Source organism: Nicotiana tabacum, chromosome 16, assembly GCF_000715075.1.
Source record: "Nicotiana tabacum cultivar K326 chromosome 16, ASM71507v2, whole genome shotgun sequence".
NCBI classification, from domain to species: Eukaryota; Viridiplantae; Streptophyta; class Magnoliopsida; order Solanales; family Solanaceae; genus Nicotiana; species Nicotiana tabacum.
Window position 1 is genome coordinate 58273778 of NC_134095.1, and position 12041 is coordinate 58285818.

The 12041-nt window shown below is 37.8% G+C and overlaps 2 non-coding genes across 2 annotated transcripts; both read left to right on the top strand.

Moving 5' to 3' along the window:
* Positions 1 to 2435: 2435 nt before the first annotated feature.
* LOC142171214 (5S ribosomal RNA) lies at positions 2436 to 2554 on the top strand. The gene has a single exon (XR_012700827.1). It is a non-coding gene; the product is annotated as a 5S ribosomal RNA (ribosomal RNA).
* Positions 2555 to 3102: 548 nt separating this feature from the next.
* On the top strand, positions 3103 to 3221 carry LOC142171223 (5S ribosomal RNA). The gene has a single exon (XR_012700836.1). It is a non-coding gene; the product is annotated as a 5S ribosomal RNA (ribosomal RNA).
* The last annotated feature ends 8820 nt before the right edge of the window (positions 3222 to 12041 follow it).

The window sequence follows — 12041 nt, forward strand, 5'->3', positions numbered from 1 at the left end:
CTACGACTAATCATGAAACTCGTCAAATCTCTACAATAGGAAGTCTATCACTCTACGTCCGTCTAGTCTCAAGTAGTAATGCGAAGTAAAAGAATTTAATAAGCAATCGATAACCAAAATAGTAAAGTTATAGCATGGCGTGAACCTGACTCTAACCGAAAAATAACATAAATGTAGCTATGTACGGACTCACGACACCTCGTGTATATTTAGCACCCACAACAAGTAAAACATATCAATTACAACACCTAGGGGGTAGTTTCTCCCTCACAGAGTTAGATAGGAGACTTACCTCGCTCCGAAGTACCCTAACCGGCTCCAACACTGCTCTAACACCTCAAACCAGTGCTCATCGCTCCAAAACTAGTCAATCAATCTGCAAACAACAAAAATATACTCTAATACTCCTAATAAATCAATTTATAACAATTCCCAACTCCGCTCGAAAGACCAATAAAGTCAACCCCTGGCCCACGTGCCCAGATTCCAAAAATTATTGAAAATAAATATTACCCTTAACTCATATGGTCTATATTTAAAGAATCATCCAATTTCATCCATGAATTGATTCTTAAATCAAGGATTTACCATTTCTCATCTTTGGGGCTCAAAAACCCAATTTCTACAATCCAAATACGGATAAAAATAATAACCAACAAAAATAATGCTGGAGAAACTTTAAAATAAATGTCAAATATTTATCCCCTTGTTGATACAAGAACAACGCCGTGAAAATCACCTCAAACGGAGCTCTAGAACTCAAGATATGCCCAAAATACTAAATTTCTTGGTTTATTACACTGTCCGGGCGATTTTTCTTCTTCGTGTTCGTGAAAAGCAATTCTTCCCGTTGACCGGCCAACCCAAACTTCCTTCTTTGAATTTGCAGGATCTCCCTCCCGTTTGTGAAGAACAAAGTCCGCACTAGAAACTAGCAATCTTTCCCGACACAAAAATGGGCTTAATTCTCTCATACGACATCAGAATTCGATGGTTCTTGTTGCTATAACTCTGTAATTACGATAAATATCTGATGGTTCAATCCAATCACAAATAAAAGGTAGATTACTTAATATGGTTCCCTTTATGTCCAAAGAAACGATGTTGAAACATCAAATAAGAAAGCGATGCAACCCAAACATATCTGAAAAACACCTGAGGTCCCCGGGACCCCGTCCAATCACACCGAACAGCTCCATAACATAACACGGACCTGCTCGTTGCCTGAAATCTTACCAAATAACATCAAAACAATGAATTGCACATCGATTCAAGTCTAGAATTATTGAACTTCTAACTTCCACATCTGATGCCGAAACCTATCAAATCACGCCCGATTGACCTCAAATTTTGCACACAAGTCCCATTTGACATTATGGACCTACTCCAACTTCCGGAATCGGAATCCGATCCCGATATCAAAAAGTCCACTCCTGGTCAAACTTCTAAAAACCTCCAACTTCTAACTTCCGCCAAATGACACCAAAATGACCCCAAATCCACATCCGGACGCGCTCCTAAGACCAGAATCACCATACAGAGCTATTTCCATGCACGGAATTCCAAAATGGACATCGATAACATTAAAATATACTTCAACACAAATTCACAATAGGCGCCGAAATGCTCCCCGGTCATCCAAAACCCTATGCGGACAACTGCCCAAGTCCAAAATTATCATACGAACCTGTTGGAACCTTCAAATCCGAATTCCAAGGTTGTTTACTAAAAAGTCAAACCTTAGTTAATTCCTCCAACTTAAAGCTTCTGAAATTAGACATTTATTTGCAAATCAACTCCATACTTCCCAAAATTCAATTTCGATCACATGTATAGGTCATAATACCTAAAGTGAAGTTACTCAAGGCCTCAAACCACCGAACGACGTGCTAGAGCTCAAAACGACCGGTCAGGTCATTATAGCATCCTTTTTTTGGCAAAATTTGTATCCTATTTCTTTTAATATATCAACGGTAGATCTAATAAATTCATAAATGAGATTTACACATTATAAACGATATTTTTTACATGAAATAATTTTTCTTTCAGAGGATAATTATGGAAAAGATCAAAAAGGTAATATACAATAAATAATAAAATTAAGAAAAATATTTAAAAGCTAGATGTTGTAAATCACGATTACCAATACAGACCTTACGGGCTTAACACCAGTTCACTTGAAATGTTACTATGCCTTACGTCAAGTTGTGATATTGTTGTTCCATGCGGCCCAATGTTATACACATGTCGTGCCCTCTGATTGTGATATTATCATCGAGCGTGGCTTGTTGTTACTGCTCAACGCTTTTACCCGCAAAAAAAGCATAAAATCAAAGGAGGAATCAGATAAAATAGATAAATGAGCGTAAAGTTATGTCATTTTAAGACATTACACTTTTGCAGGTATTAGGAGAATCTAGAGTGCAAGCAATGTCGGATGCGATCATACCAACACTAACGCATCGGATACCATCAAAACTCCAAAGTTAAGTGTGCCTGGGCGAGAGTAGTACTAGGATGGGTGACCCTCTGGGAAGTCCTCGTGTTGCGTCCCTCTTTTTTGGCAAAATTTGTATCCTACTTCTTTTAATATATCGATGGTAGATCTAATAAATTCACAAATGAGTTTTACGCATTGTAAACAATATTTGTTTACATGAAATAAGAATTTTTTTAAAGAGGATAATTATGGAAAAGATCAAAAAGTCAATATACAATAAATAATAAAAACATGAAAAATATTTAAAAGTCAGATATTGTAAATCACGAATGCCAACCAAGACCTTACAGGCTTAACACCATTGCACTTGACATGTCACTACGCCTTGGCCTCGAAGGAGGCATACGTAAAACGTAGAGTTGCGATATCATCGTTCGATGCAGCCTAGTGTAATAGGCATGTCGGGCCCTCTAATTGTGATATTATCATTGAGCGCGGCTTGTTCTTTTTGGTCAATGCTCTTGCCCGTGGAAAATATGCAAACTCAAAAGAGGAATCGCGTAAAAGGGATAAATAAGCATAAAGTTATGTCGTTTCAAGGCTTTACACTGTCGTACCAAAAGCGAAAGGAGGGAAGGTATTATTAGAGTGCAAGGAATGTCGGATGCGATCATACCAGAACTAATGCACTGGATCCCATCAGAACTCCGAAGCTAAGCGTGCTTAGGCAAGAGTAGTACTAGGATGGGTGACCCCCTAGTAAGTCCTCGTATTGCCTCCCTATTTTTGGCAATATTGTGTATCCTACTTCTTTTAATATATCGACAGTAGATCTAATAAATTCACAAATGAGTTTATTTGACAGTAAACAATATTTTTTTTATATAAAATAATAATTATTTTAAAGAAGATAATTATGAAAAAGATAAAAAAGGCAATATAAAATAAATAATGAAAATAAGAAAAATATTTAAAAGGTAGATATTGTAGATTAAGAAACCAACCACGACCTTACGAGCTTAACACCATTGCACTTGACATGTCACTATGACATGGCCTCGAAAGCAGTATCAGGATATAATGACCCGACCGGTCATTTTGAGAATTAATGGCTTGATCCCCGATTAACTGCTTTCCCCATGATTATTTCTACTATTGTGATTTGCTGGTAATATTCGTTTTGAGTTTCGGAGTGTTTTGGGACCATTAGTCCCTAAATGAGAGCTTATGATTTAGAATTTGGACCATAGTCGAAGCAGTGAAGACGACTTTGGAATGGAATTCCGTCGATTCCGTTAGCTCTGTTGGGTGATTTTGGGCTTAGGAGAATATTCGGATTGTGTTTTGGAGGTCCGAACCTTATTTAGGCTTGAAATGCCGAAAGCTGAATTTTTTAAGTTTCTGGATCGATAGTGAGATTTTGATATCGGGGTCGGAATCTGATTTCGAAAGTTGGAATAGTTTCGTAATACCGAATGTGACTTGTGTGCTAAATTTAGGGTCAATCGGACATGGTTTGGTTGGTTTCTGCATCGTTGTAGAATTTTGAAATCTTAAGTTCATCACGTCTAGATTGGAGGGTGATTCGTGATTTTAGCATTGTTTGAGGTGATTTGAGGGCTCGACTAAGTTTGTATGGTGTTTTAGGATTGGTTGGTAAGTTTGGTTGAGGTCCCAAGGGCCTCGGGTGTGTTTCGGATGCTCAACGAGTCATTTTTGGACTTAGAGAAGTAGCAGATTTTTCTAGTGTTTGTTGCATAGAAATCCTTCTTCGCGTTCACGAGAGGGGTCTCGAGTTCGCAAAGAGCATCTCGGAGAGGTAGCTGAGTTGTACTTCGCATTCGAGATGATGCTCTAGCGTTCGTGAAGGTGTGGACCCTTTGGCCTATGCGTTCGCCGACAAGGTCCTCACGTTCGCGAAGGGTTTGCCAATGCAAGCTACATGTTCGTGAGTGGACCCTCGCATTCGCGAAAGAGGAAATTTGGCCAGTAGAATTTTGTGTATCGCGTTCATGATGGTGGTCTCGCGTTCGCGAAGAAGAACGCACCTGGGCAGAATTTCAATTCCAAAATCCAGTGTTTGAGTTTATAACTCAAAAATTAGATTGAGAGCTCGGTAAGAGGCGAAATTTGGAGAGATATTCGGAGGAAGTTTGTGGGTAATGATTCGTAACTCCTTTTTGATTATAACCCATTAATCTAAACATGATCATCTAATTTCGGATTTGGGGTGAAAAATTGGGGAAAAGTTGAGAAAAGTTCTTAGGTCTAATTTTGTGATTTTGATAAAGATTTTGGTATCAAATTTGATTTAAATTAGTATGGTTAGACTCGTGAGTGAATGGGAGTTCATAATTTGTGACTTTTACCCAATTCCGAGACGTGGACCAGAGGAGGATTTTTGGGCGTTGTTGTATTTTCTTGCGTTAGCTTCGATTTCTTTAGATAAATTAGTTGTTTGTAGTTGTATTTATGTTATGATATTGATTTGATTAGATTTGGGTGACTTAGAGATTGATACTCGTGGCAAAAGCATGAATTCAGATTGATTTTGAGCTAGTTCGAAGTAAGTGGCTTGCCTAACCTTGTGTATGGGAAACTCCCCTTAGGATTTTGGTACTATTGTTATGAGTGTCGTGTACATGAGGTGACGAGTGCATACACATGCTAATTGTTGAAAAATCTCGTTTTCATTAAGTAAATATCTGTGTTTTCTTTTAATTGAGCAATACTTGTACTTAAAGTTTCCTATTTAGCTTAGGAAAGCATGATTATATGACTTAACTGTCGTATCTGATTTAACTGCTTACTTGGATTCTATGTGTGAGCACGTAATTGTTGTCCTATAGGAATTACTCCCATAAAATACAAGAAAAACATTTTTTTTCCATTTTTACAATATTTATAGGATTCTGTGGGAATTTGTGCTAATTATTTGCATTTTTGTGCATGTTTATTTTTGTTAAAATCATAAAAATGTCAAAACTATCATGCATTGCATTTAGGTTTCATTTTCATATTTTTAGGATTAATTAGTAAATTATTTGTTTTATTAAAAATAAAAATTATAAAATGGCTCATTTTACATTTTTACCCTTTAATTTTTAGATTATTAAGTTTTCTCTTTTAATTTAGTATCAAGTAATTTTCATAAATTTTGCAATAAATAATTAGTTTAATTTTACAAATTAGATCAATGTAGGATTTAATTTAGGATTTTAATTAATTGTAGAAAAAGAAAAATATACAAAAGAAAAAAGGAATTGTGAAAAAGGGTTTAATTTATCTTTGAATTTGGGCCAAATCTCTGCCCCAACCCGTCCAAACCAGGCCCAAACCCAATCCCTACCCGGTCCAGTCCCGTATTTACCAAAACGACCACGTTTTTGTGGTCTTGCATCTCAACTGTTGGATTCCCACAATCCAACGGACCGGAACTAAGGCTTCATTAATATTTAACTGTCTTAAATCAGTCCCCCCCCCCAACTCCAAACCCCCTCCATCCCTATCTTCATCTCTAACCTCAAGAACCCTAGAGACCAGTGCCCTAAAACCCTCCGCCGACGCCGATGCCATAATCAACTCTGATTCCCCCCAAAATAACACCACACGATCTCCTCACCCTCCTCTTGCTAAATCCCAAAATAGTTCCCCTCGAATCCCTCTCAATCTTCTCAAATCTTAGATCTAAAGTCGGACTTCAAACCCTAATTCACCTAAATTACACCAAATACTCACTGCTTATTTTTCTTCCCAAATCCCGAAATCAGTCCCCTCAAATCCCTCTCAAACTTCACAAATGTCAAATCTGGGTAGACATGCATGGGCTTCCTAGGCAATTTGAGCCGAAAATGGGCGTCACTTGTCTGTTGTCAAGGGGAACAGTCATTTGACACCTCTTTTTGGATTTAAATCGGAAAAACGGGTCTAGCCGGAACAAATGCACAATCATTGCAGTAGATACTCGTTCCTCTTCCCTTCTTCTATCTTCTCATCATCCTGCCCTTCTTTAGCTTCTTTTCATCTTTGATTTCTTCTACTTTTTCTATTTCTTTTGACCGAAAAATGAAAAGGGTTAGTTAGTTTTAGTTATAGGTTGTTAGATTTGGTTGTCCTTCCCCTGTGTTTAATCATCGTTGTTAGTCAGTTATTTTAGGTTTAAAGTCATGAGTTTGTCATTAGGTCATTAGGTTTCCATTTTTTCAATTAAGGTTTATTTTATTTTGATTCCCTGTTTAAATGGTTAATTTAATTGCTTAAAAGGTTGAAATAGGTTCATTCATCAACTGTTTTTTGCTAATGACATTCTCAATTAGTTTAAGTGCATTTGTTAATGAATTATTATTTTCCGACTGTTTCTTTTAAAGTCCATTTTTTTTAAATTTAGGGGTTGTTTGCTTAAGTTTTCGATTGAATTCATTCCTTTATGGTTTGAGATTTAGATTAGGCTGTTAGTACACAAGCCCATGGGTTGGGTTTGGGTCTTGGGTTAATTTTATCCAGTAGTGATTTTCTGAATGTAAAAACGGGGGTGTAAAGGGATATTTTGGGTATTTAAAGCTGAGGGAATATTTTCTGTTAGTATAGAAGCTTCTAGAGGATAAGGTTGGGCTGGTTTGTTAAGACAAGGAAGGTTTTAGATGTTTTAAAAGGGTAAAAAGGGTAAAATGACTAAAAAATGAAGGGGTAAAAGGGGAATTAGTTAACTAAGTTAGGGCTGCTTAGTAGGGCCTATATAAGAGCCCTCTTCTTTCATTCTTGGGCAGCCATTCATAACTTAAAAAACGAAATTTTTTCTGCATCCTTTTGGTCAAAAATTGCTAGGAATTGGCCTTTGGGTATTATTGTTAGCAATAGTTTAAGAGTTTCAAAAGATTTCTTAGTGTTCTGGGTTTAAAAAATGGTTTAAGGAGGCTAAACATGGCTGTGTTGATTTGTTGAACTACTGTTGTTGATTTGGACCTTATTGATATGTGAAACTCAAATCTGAAGCATGTTGGAGATGTAAACCTTAGTTCAGCTGAGTATCAGCTTATGTTATTTAGAACGTATCCTCGTTTTGCCTTAAATTATGTTTTGCTGCATGATTCACTGTATTTATTCATGACATTGACAATATAATTCATCTTGGGGTTGTATTTGGACTTTCGTTTGTCATTTTGGTTTTAGCTTGGTTAAACTCTTTCTGTTGAGTATTTAGGGTTTGAACTGTTATAATATGGATTTAATTTAGATGAAGAACCTTCCCTGTTGGGTTTTGTTTAAATTTGTTCATGTTATTAGTGATGTTTAGTCTAAGATTAACTCTTATCATGACTTTGCTGTTTTTGGATTTTGGTTTTAGTATCTAAATGTATTTAGAAATTATTGTTGCATTGTAATACTTAGTTTAAATGTCTGAAGTATTCCATTGTTAGAATCACTATATGTATGAGTTCAACATCAGTCAATAGTAGTTTCGACATTTAAATGCACGTGGCCTGAGGATTCGTAGAGCATATAGTGTTCTAATGCTCTGTAGTTTGGATTTAAATTAGATGGTGAATATCTCTTATTTGATTTAATGAAATTGGTTTAGTTTAGTGTAGATTAGTGTGTGGGTTACTCAAAGTGTAACAGATGCTTGAAGGGTTGCAGAACAAAAATGCTGAACCACATCCCTTAAACGGCCAGGCCTACTAAATGGCCCAAGTGAGACTGCCTGGCCCAAATCAGGCTCGTGTATCTCAGGCCCCTTCTTTTCCATTCTGGATTCGCCTCCAAGGCCCAATTCTCTTGTCATTTTTCAGTAAATTTGGTCGCGTGACTTTAATAGCTCATGGAACTTGTACGCCGGTCCATTTCTCCGAAGCAACCCTTGGCCCAATTGTGCTCACAACAAATGACCCTATTGAAAGTGAATTGTTCAAATGCAGCATCCTTAGGCCTAGTTTAAATATGACTCTCAGATAGATTGAGGTATGCCATTTAACTAAATCACCTATGGCCCTCACAAATACTTTAATTAGATAATAGAACGAGCATTCGTAGAGAAGCCTTTAGGCACGTTTAAAATACAATTGTGATTGTGTACACGTTCGCGTGACATAATCATGATTCTAAGAACCAATTTGGAGTATGCGTTCCTGCAACTTCGGTCAAACTTTCTTAATAATAAAATATGTTTAAATAGGATGCTAAATTATATTTAGTCCGAGGCGTGCCATCCACATTTAATCATATATGTCCCTCGTATTAATTTAGATATAAAAATGACAAATGTTTGTAGTTTGCTTTAGGCACGTTTCATATACTATCGTGGTTGTGGACACATTCGCGTGACATGATTACGATTTCTAAAAACAAAACCGGAGTATGCATTCGTGCAACTTCGGCAAAATTTTCTTAATAATAATAAAGCGTTATTAATTGTGGACACGTTCTCGTGATATAATTTGACGCGCCAAACAAACGGGTACATGTCACGACCCCGATTCGCCCTCCGTGAACCACCGTGACGGAACCTAGTCTCTACGACTAGGTAAGCCTAATTTGTAGAAGAAAAACCAAAATTTTGTGGAAGTAAACAATTTAAAACAGAAATAAAGCAGTAACAGTGTTTAAATGTGCCGCTCGGCATACACCCTGTTTAACTCTCAATACCAAAACATAAATCCAAGACCCGAAAACCCACAAATCACAAGCTAAGATCAATACTACATAGCTCTAACCCCGGAATGTCTAATAAGAACAAAAAAATACAGAAGGGATAAATACTAAAAGCAGGAATAGAAAGGGACTTTTCGGTCTGCGGACGCGGCAGATGTACCTCGAAGTCTCTAGAGCAGTCGCCTCCTCAAGGATGATAGGCCTAAGTAGTGGTACCTGGATCTGCACATGAAAAACATGCAAAAGGGGCATGAGTACACCACACCGGTACTCAATAAGTGCCAAGCCTAACCTCGGTTAGGTAATGACGAGGAAGTTCAGGGCCCTACTGAGGTTAAATAAAATATAAAGATGATAGTATAAAATAAGCAGTGCAATTGAGAATATACAGTAAGAATCTATACAGGATAATAAGAGTACAATAACGAAAACAAAGATGAAGGCAAACCACAAGGAAGTACCACTCATAACAAGGATGATAACCGGGGATCTCCTGGTATCCCGAGGATCTCTTGGTATCCTCAATATATGTTGGGGATCTCTTGGTATCCCGAGGATCTCTTGGTATCCTCAATATCTGCTAGGGATCTGTTTGTATCCCGGGGATCTCTTGGTATCCTCAATATATGGTAGGGATCTCTCGGTATCTCGAGGATCTCTTGGTCAATATACGTGCAAGAATCTCTTGATATCCCGCACCTCAGTTCAGATCATAAATACGTATAGGGAATCTCCCGGGATGTCGTCCCGTAGTACCAAAGTAAAAACACATAATAACAACACAAGAATACCCAATTAAGCTAAAATTCCGTACCAAGCAAAGAGTTAATTCTAGCCTAACATGCTTCACGTAATGTAATTAAAGCAGTTTAGGTAAATAGGCAATTAAATAAACTAAACATGCTTTCCTAAACTAGCAACAGGCTAATAACGCAAGTAGGATAAAACAGGAAAAAGAACTCAATTGAAATACTTAATGAAAAACCGGATTTTCAACCATTAGCTCAAGTAAGCGCTTGTCACCTCACGTACAAGGCGTTTCAATTTTCAGATATATCATATCCTAAGGGGGAGGTCCCCCACACAAGGTTAGACAAGCCACTTACCTCGAACCAGCTCAAAATCAACCCGACACCACGTCTTTGCCATGAGTACTCGACTCCGAATGACCCAAATCTATTCAATTCAATTGCATAATACAAATAACACTTCAAGGAACTGATTCTACAATTAAAATCTAAGCTAATACGCGAAATTATGTAAAATGACCAAAATGCCCCTACTGGCCCACGTCTTGGAATCGGGTGAAATTTATAGTTTCAAAATCCTCACACTCTCATGAGTCTAACCATACCAAAATTATCCAAATCCGATGTCAAATCCCCAATCAAAATTCACTTTCTTGGTCTAAGAACTTTTCCCCAATTTTTAAACAAATTCCAAAATTAAAGGATGAATTCACGTTTAGATTAATGGGTTACAGGCAAAAATGAGTTAAGAATCATTACCCAATATATATCTATGAAAATCCCTCAAAATTTCGCTCAAATCCGAGCTCCCAAGCTTAAGTTTTGATAAAAATGGCTAAAACCCTTGATTTGAAATCTTATATCTACCCAGGCGCGTTCTTCTTTGCGAATGCGAGGATACTATCGCGAATGCGATGCACCAAAGTCCTGCTGGCCAAATTCCACTTTTGCGAATGCGAGGTCCTCTCGCGAACATGTAGCTTACATGGGTAGACCCTATGCGAACGCGAGGACCATATCGCAAACGCGAAGACCAATGTGTCCTTACCTTCTCGAACGCGGGACAGCATCGCGAACGCGAAGCACATTTCAGCTGCTTCACCCAGGTGCTCTACGCGAACGTGAGACCCTCTCGTGAACGCGATTAATGTTTTCTCTACAGCACAATAGAAGAAAATCTGTTGTCTTTCCAAGTCCAAAAGTGGTCCGTTGAGCATCCAAAACACCCCCGAGGCCCCCATTCCCTCAACCAAACCAGCCAGCCAATCCTAAAACATCCTTCAAACTTGTTCCAACCTTCGGAACACTCAAAATGACACCAAAACACCTATTTTTCATCGGATTCAAGCCTAAAAATTCCAAAAACTCTATAAATACGTTTTCGATCAAAAAGTCTATCAAGCCTCGACTGAGTAACCTGAAATTTTGCATGAATGTCACATTAAACACTATGGAGATACTCCAACTTCTGAAATTCCATTCTGACCCTCTGATCAAAATCTCACTATCAAACCGGAAACTTAAAAAATTCAACTTTCGGCATTTCAAGCCTAAATTAGCTACGGACCTCCAAAACACAATCTGAACACACTCCTAACCCCGAAATCACCCAATGGAGCTAACGAAACCATCGGATTTCCAATCCGAGGCCGTCTTCACACTTTTCTAACTACGGCCAACTTTCCAACACTTAAGCTCTCATTTAGGGACTAAGTGACCCAAAACTCTCCGAAACTCAAAACCGAACATCCTGGAAAATCAAAATAGCAGAAATAAACTCGGGTAAAGCAGTTAATTGGGATCAGGGCATTAATTCTTAAGACGACCGGCCGGGTCGTCACAGTACACGTATGCGTGACCCGTTTCACGATAATTTCCTAATTAAAAGCGACAAATACACATAGGTTCTAAAATCAGTAATTACATAATTTGATTAAGTCAAGTATGATCAAAGAGGCCGTGCTTAAACCACAAAACCCAGGAATTCCTAACACCTTCTCCTGGGTTAATAGAATTCCTTACCGAGATTTTTGTGTTCGCAGACCGTAATTAGAGTTAACTTTCCTCGATTTGGGATTTTAAACCGGTGACTTGGGACACCATAAATTATCCCAAGTGGCGACTCTGATTTTAAATAAATAATCCCATTTCGATTGTCACTTAAATTGGGAAAAAAACTCCCTTATGCTCCCTATTGCGGGGTA